The 8,087-nt window shown below is 45.4% G+C and overlaps 1 pseudogene; it reads left to right on the forward strand.

Moving 5' to 3' along the window:
* The first annotated feature begins 4,459 nt into the window (after positions 1-4,459).
* Positions 4,460-4,571, forward strand: LOC140731320 (U6atac minor spliceosomal RNA; annotated as a pseudogene).
* The last annotated feature ends 3,516 nt before the right edge of the window (positions 4,572-8,087 follow it).

Consider the following 8,087-nt stretch of genomic DNA (forward strand, 5'->3'; position numbering starts at 1 on the left):
CTAATTCCACATGTCTCCATCCTCCATCTGTTCATCTGTCTTAAACACATTTATTGCAATGAGTTCCGCCACTTCCCAGGCACACACCACCCTCTGTGTATCTCCCTCACAACGATCTTTCAAACTTCTCCCCCTTACCCTAAAGCTGGGCGGCTTTTCAAGAAATAGAAACACAGACAAAATGTTGGAGGAACTCAGAAGGTCAGGCAGTGTTTTTGCACAGAAGAGTAAACAGTTGACGTTTTGTGTCGAGACCCCTCCTCAGGACTGAGAAGGAAGAGAGAGGATACCAAAACAAAAAGGTGTGGGGTAGAGGAAGGAGGCTGGCTGGAAGGTGAGAGGTGAAGCCAGGTGGGTGGGAAAGGTCAAAGGCTGGAGAAGAAGGAATCTGATCGGAGAGGGAAGTGGACACCAAGAGAAAGGGAAGGAGGAGGGGGCCCAGCAGGAAGTGATAGGCAGGCGAGAAGAAGCGAAAGATCAGAGTTGGGAATAGAGGAAGGGAAAAATACCAGTTACATTCAACCTGATTTTGATTCCAATTCTGAATTCACACCTACAAAATGAGAGGGATGGGATTTTAATGCACATTATATCAACAGTTTGCTCTGGGTCTGATCATTCGATGTTGGAATCAAATCTTCTCAGTTCATGAGGCCAGTAATGACCACAGTGACATCTTGTGGCAGTTGTTACACTGGGACATTTATAACATGAGTGAGGCATTTTACTTTCCAGCCTTTACATCCTCATTGATTTGATTTGACACAAATGACGCATTTCAGCATAAGCTTCAGAATTTTGATGTCCATTGGAAAATAAAACTAATCTTTCGACAGGCAGGCTTTCATTTGTATTTTATTTAGAGATACAGTTCAGTAACAGACCCTTCCGGCACTGCCCAATTTCACCCATGTGACCAATTAACTTACTAATCTGTACGTCTTTGCACAAGTGAGGGGAAACTGGAGCTTCTGGCGGAAACCCAAGTGGTCACAGGGAGAAGGTACAAACTCCTTACAGACAGCGTTGGAATTGAACCCAGCTTGCCCTCCCCACCTTCTTATTCTGTCTTCTGCCCCCTTCCTTTCTAGCCCTGATGAAGGATCTCAGCCCGAAACATCAACTGTTAATTCCCCTCCACAGATGCTACCTGACCTGCTGAGTAACTCCAGCATTTTGTGTGTCTTGCTCTGGATTTCCAGCATCTGCAGAGTATCCTGTGTCTCAACAGTACATTATCTCCTTCAGAAAGCCCACAGCATCTGTACCCAATATGTTTGTCCCTGTGAATATCCTTTATCTGACGCAATGAGCCAGTGATGCTGCTGTACATCTTTCATTTCACCTGTACACACATGGACTTGTTCATATGACAACAAATAAGACTTTGATCTTGACTTTGACGTAGATCTGAAGAGAGGGAGCTGTCCAGCGATCCACACCTGGCCAATAACACAAGAACACAGGAAAATAGATTAACATAATGCCATTATATTAACCCACTTTGCTGTCCCTAGTTTAGTTAGAACGTCGTGATCCTAGTCATTGAGCGACCTTTGAAGTACAGTTCAAAGTTCAAAATTTCAAAGTATATTTATTATCAAATTATGTATACTGTACATTATACAACCTTGACATTTGTCTCCTAACAGGCAGCCACAAAACAAAGAAACTATTAAAAAAAAGACCAGAATAATTCTTGTAACACATCAACCAATTCATGCACAGCAAGATCCCACACCAGGACAACGTGATGACTTCTCTGGTCAAGGCACCAGGGTCCATTAGATAGATAGATAGATAGATACTTTATTCATCCCCATGGGGAAATTCAACTTTTTTTCCAATGTCCCATACACTTGTTGTAGCAAAACTAACTACATACAATACTTAACTCAGTAAAAAATATGATATGCATCTAAATCACTATCTCAAAAAGCATTAATAATAGCTTTTAAAAAGTTCTTAAGTCCTGGCGGTTGAATTGTAAAGCCTAATGGCATTGGGGAGTATTGACCTCTTCATCCTGTCTGAGGAGCATTGCATCGATAGTAACCTGTCACTGAAACTGCTTCTCTGTCTCTGGATGGTGCTATGTAGAGGATGTTCAGAGTTTTCCATAATTGACCGTAGCCTACTCAGCGCCCTTCGCTCAGCTACCGATGTTAAACTCTCCAGTACTTTGCCCATGACAGAGCCCGCCTTCTTTACCAGCTTATTAAGACGTGAGGCGTCCCTCTTCTTAATGCTTCCTCCCCAACACGCCACCACAAAGAAGAGGGCACTCTCCACAACTGACCTATAGAACATCTTCAGCATCTCACTACAGACATTGAATGACACCAACCTTCTAAGGAAGTACAGTCGACTCTGTGCCTTCCTGCACAAGGCATCTGTGTTGGCAGTCCAGTCTAGCTTCTCGTCTAACTGTACTCCCAGATACTTGTAGGTCTTAACCTGCTCCACACATTCTCCATTAATGATCACTGGCTCCATATGAGGCCTAGATCTCCTAAAGTCCACCACCATCTCCTTGGTCTTGGTGGTATTGAGACGCAGGTAGTTTGAGTTGCACCATATCACAAAGTCCTGTATCAGTTTCCTATACTCCTCCTCCTGTCCATTCCTGACACACCCCACTATGGCCGTGTCATCAGTGAACTTCTGCACATGGCAGAAGTTACCCTGCACATGTTACCCTGTTCCTCTGTGAGATCTTCCATGTTCACCCAACAGCTCGTCCAACAGATGGTTGTCCCAACTGCACAAAGCCAGAAGAAGAAGCTGGAATTATCAACTCACAGCTTCTCACATCGTACTGTTCCATCTCCCTTCCCCCCAGCCTCCCACCTTTCCCCTCACCTGGTCTCACCTATCACCTGCCGAGATTCAAGATTCAAGTTTATTTATCACATGTACAACGAAATATCACAATCAGAGTCCCAATGGCTTTGCTCGATGTTTCGTAGTTGAAATGCCATCACTATTCTTGAGTATAACTTGTTGCCCAGAATTCAGCAATGAGATTATCCTGCACTTACCCTGTAAACATTGAGAGGTGGAGGAGGTTTAAGTTCCAGTCCGGTTCCTGCAGGTTAGAACATAGAACAGAGGAGTGCAAAGTACAAAAGTACAAAGTAAATTTGTAGTCAAAGTACGTAAATGTCACCATACGAAGCCCCGGCATTCATCATCTCGCAGGCATTCACAGTAGAACAAAGAAATACTATTGAATCAATAAAAGTGATGCTGAGACACAACATCTTCCAGGTCTATCACCATCAGACCCAGCCGGGGCTGATCAGGCCCTGGTTTGTGTCCCAGCAGTGCTGGTCCTCAGGTCACACCTCTTCATCCACGGAGACCTGGAAGCTCGCTCAGCAGCCTGTTTTCTAAAACTACGCACGCGCAAAGACCGACAAATAACCAATGTGCAAAAGTAGACAAACGGCGCAAAAACAAAATAATGATAAATAAACAAACAGACACATAAAGCTGAGAGTAAGAATTGTAAAGACCTTGGAAGGGAGTCCGTGGGTTGTGGAGTCAGTTCAGTGCTGAGGCGAGTGAAGTTATCCACACTGGTTCAGGAGCCCGAGGGTTCGAGGGGTAGTAATGTTCCTTGACCTGGTGGTATGGGCCCTGAGCTCCTCCATCCTGGAGGCAGCAGCCGTGGTCTGGACGCCGGGGGTCCTTGCTGATGGACGCGGCTTTCCTGCGGCAGTGCTCCTTGGACATCTGGTGAACCTCTTGAAAAAAGAAAGAAAATTGAGTTTAATTTCTAGCAAACAGAGATTCCACACTACAAATGCCTTACCTAATGTGACCCTCTCAGCGGTTCCAAAACATCTCCCGGTCCAAGCATAACACCACACCCGAACCATTCCAGCACTAAAGCCAGTCCCTGTGTTGTGTCAATCAGTCGGCTAATTTCATTTTAAATACTCGTGCTAGATATACAAGATTTTGAATATTTGGTGCTTGAGGAATTTAATGCTACATGTTCTGATTGAAAACATGTTGGAGGTCAGCCCAGCGTTCAGTTACAAATATACCACAGCCACAGATTTTTAGAATCAGAAGACATGTAAAACTCCAGCAGATTCTCACAGCACGAATCGACCACAGAGCAGCAACATCACCTCTGTCCCAGCCAAGGGAAGTAATGCGAACAATGCCATAGAGTCAGAGAGCTCTACAGCACAGGAATAGGCCCTCGCGTTTAGTCTGTGCCGAACAGTAATTAGGTCCAATCCCATCAACCTGTACCTGGACCATTGCCCTCCCATCCATATACTTCTCCAAACTTCTCTTAAACGTAGAAATCGAACCTGCATCACCACTTCCACTGGCCCCTCGTTCCACACTCTCACCACCCTCTGAGTGAAGAAGTTACTCTTCGGGTTCCCTTAAATATTTCACCTTTCACTGTAGTTCTACTCTCTCCCAATACCCGGTGGTGCTGTAGGAAAGGAGAGAAGATTTGCATGCCCCTCAATAAGGATGGAAGGGGCCCTAGCGGCCTTGCAGCACACAAACTACTTGGGTCGGCCCCATAGTGTAGTAGTTAGCATAACACTATTACAACACAAGCGACCCAGGTTCAATTCCATTGCTTCTCTAAGGAGTTTGACCATGTGGGTTTCCTCTGTACTGCTGCCACTAACTGACAAATTTCATGTTATATAACACAGTGAGAATAAAGCTGATTCTGATTGGTAAGGGAGGTTAGGGGTTACGGGATAGGTGACAGAGGTTAAACATTACAGAAGTGGTGAGGGTTATGGGATTGCTGAGAAAGATTAAGGGTTACAGGATTAGTGAGGGTTATGGGATTGGTGAGAAAGGTTAAGGGTTACAGAATTAGTGAGGGTTACGGGATAGGTGAGGAAGGTTAAGGATTATGGGATTGGTGAGGGAGGTTAAGGCCTATGCTTAAAAGGTGGCAGAATATGGTTGAAAAAAATCAGTCATTACTGAGAGATGGAGGAGACTCGATGGGCTGAATGGCCTAATTCTGCTCCTATGATCTTATGGTCTCACTTGGTTCAGCTGAGGTATAATACTCAATGGCAAAAATTAAAATCTGGTTTTAAAATCAATTTCTGCTTATGTCTGCCCTCACCTCATCTTCCTGTCACCCTACCAGGGATAGGGTTCCTCTTGTCCTCACCTACCACCCCACGAGCCTCTGCGTCCAGCACATAATTCTCTGAAACTTCTGCCACCTCCTAAGGGATCTCACCACCAAGCACATCTTTCCCTCCTTCCCCCCCGCCCCACTTTCTGCTTTCCGCAGGGATCGCTCCCTACGTGACTCCCTTCTTCATTTGTCCCTCCCCACTGATCTCCCTCCTGGCACTCATTCTTGCCGCTACACCTCCTCCCTCACTACCATCCAGGGCCCAGACACTCCTTCCAGGTGAGGCGACACTTCACCCATGTGACTGCTGGAGTCATCTATTGTATCTGGTGCTCCTGGTGTGACCTCCTGTATATCGGTGAGACCCCACATAAACTGGGAGATGGCGTCCGCCATAAAAAGCAGGATGTGCCGATGGCCACGCATTTAAATTCTACTTAAAATTTCTATTACAACATGTCAGTCCATGGCCTCCTCTACTGTTGTGATGAGGCCACACTCAGGTCGGAGGAGCAACACCTTACATTCAGTCTGGGTAGCCTCCAACCTGATGGCATGAACATTGATTTCTTGAACTTCCGGTAATTCCCCCCCCCCCCTTCACCATTCCCCATTCCTGTTTCCCTCCCTCACCTTATCTCCTTACCTGCCCATCACCTCCCTCTGGTCTTCTGTCCTCTCCTATCAGATTCCCCCTTCTCCAGCCCTTTATCTCTTTCTCCTATTAACTTCCCAGCTCTTTATTTCACCCCTCCCCACTCCCAGTTTCACCTATCACCTACCACCTTGTACGTCTTCCTCCAACCTCTCCCCACCTGCTTACACACACCTCATCTTTTTTTCCAGAGCTGACGAAGGGTCTCAGCCCAAAACGTCGACTGTTTACTGTTTTTTCAGAGATGCTGCCTGGCCTGCTGAGCTCCTCCAGCATTTTGTGTGTGTAGCTCGGATTTCCAGCATCTGCAGATGCTCTCTTGTTTGCACCAGAATTTGAAGGTGATTGGAGGGAAGTACAGGGGCGATGTCAGAGGCAGGTTTTCGCACAGAGAGTGGTGGACGTGTGGAAGTGTGCTGCCGGGGAGATCCTTTAGAAACATTTAAGAGACTTTTCGAGGATGATAGAAAAACAGAGGGTTATGTAGCAGGGAAATGTTAGATTGATCTTAGAGTAGGTTAAAAGGCTGGCACAACATTGTGGGCTGAAGGGCCTGTACTGTGCTGTAACATTCCATGTTCTATGGTCTATTCCACTGAGTCAATAAAACACAGATGCCACTCTAACCCAGCCCAGTGTGCATCATTCACGTCATACATTACTCTTCATTCATGCCTCATCCTCCATTCTGCTGAGGCACCAGGTTTCTTCACAGGGTGGGGGGGAGAACGCCACATTTCCTGGCCCTTGGCCTCTGAAAGATGAGCCGCCACCTTTGGCTTCCTCTTCTGGGAGTGCCGTATCCTCACACGCTTCAATAAGTGCGCAATTGAAGATGCTGTTCGATGGGTCCCAAAGGAGCACTTCCCTCTGCTATTGTTGGCCCCCATCCATTCTTAGGACATCCTGGGCTGAGCTGATATCTCTGGTATCTTTAGTGGTTGACCTTTCAAGAAGGACTAGACCCAAAATCCCTCCTCCAGCCTCCCTCGGGGCTGAGATGTTGTCAGCTTCTGCCAGCATACAGTCTGCTTTGAAACTTTGTTCGGAATGTGTGGACTTGACTTTGAGAGTTTCTCAACTTAGTACAGAGCTGTAGTGCAAAGGACCGACTGCTTCAAGAATCCCACACGATATGCCGGGTCCCAGTAACACTGCCGTTGCTTGACTTGCTTTAGTAGCTGGGCTGATATCGAGGATCTACGAACCGGCCGATGTAAACTGAACTCTGAGTGCCCGATGTTGAACAGGCGGCTTGAATTTTCAGCAAAAGCTCTTTTCAAATGTTCTTAGATCAGTGCTGATGCCACTGCTCGAGATTGCTCGTTGTCATTCCTCAGGAGGACCAAACGATCGTTACTCTCAATCCAAAGCGGCGTAAAATACATAACATGCATAAAGAAGGCAATAAAAAATTCAGTAAAGTAAAAATTCAGTAAGGACAATTGTATAAAACACGATGTACGTACAAGTAACTGAGAGAGCCTGCATTGAACATAAATAAAGTGACGCTTGCTGCAGGAGTACCTGAACAGAAGGTGATTCTGCCAGGAAACACTGATGTGACAAAGTGACTCTTGGCAACAGGATATCTTCTAGGTAGCAGCAGAGCATTTGAAAACACAGGACAGAAACTGCGGCAGTGTGGAGTATACGCATTCAGTCGTCGAGTATTTGGATATTTCACAGAATTCATTGCCCCATTTTATATCTCTCAATATTCTCCCAAATATTTTTAAACTGCAGGTTCAAGTTTATTATTGTGGTCACCATAATCTGGGTATAAATGTCATGAAAATTGGCTTTTTGCACTATACATAACAAACATAAGTTAACTTAAATTATACATATTCATAAATACTTATACATAAATTGTACATAACTGAAACAACATAAGAGGCAAAATAATGACATAATATTAGAGCAAATGGGAGGAGAAGCAGTCCAGCGTAATGTTCGGGCTTTCCAGGTCTAACGATTAAAGAAGCAGACAGCAGTGGGGAAGAAGATGTTGAATCAGATTTCAAATCAGGTTTACGATGTTGAAATTTGTTGTTTTGTGGTAGCAGTACACAAAATGTGCTGACCTGGGAAATTGTCAGTGGAGTCTGTGTGGACACCAGAATGGCACGATCCATGGACTGGAGTCTTGGGAGTGAATTCTTCTGTGTGAACGATGTATCTGGAGTTATAGAGTAATACAGCACAGAAACGGGCCATTTGGCCCAGCTCACCATACTGACCAAAAGTACTTGACTTACTTGCCTCTTTACTACACTTACACAAAAA

The sequence above is a fragment of the Hemitrygon akajei genome, chromosome 7, assembly GCF_048418815.1.
Source record: "Hemitrygon akajei chromosome 7, sHemAka1.3, whole genome shotgun sequence".
In the NCBI taxonomy this organism is placed as follows: Eukaryota; Metazoa; Chordata; class Chondrichthyes; order Myliobatiformes; family Dasyatidae; genus Hemitrygon; species Hemitrygon akajei.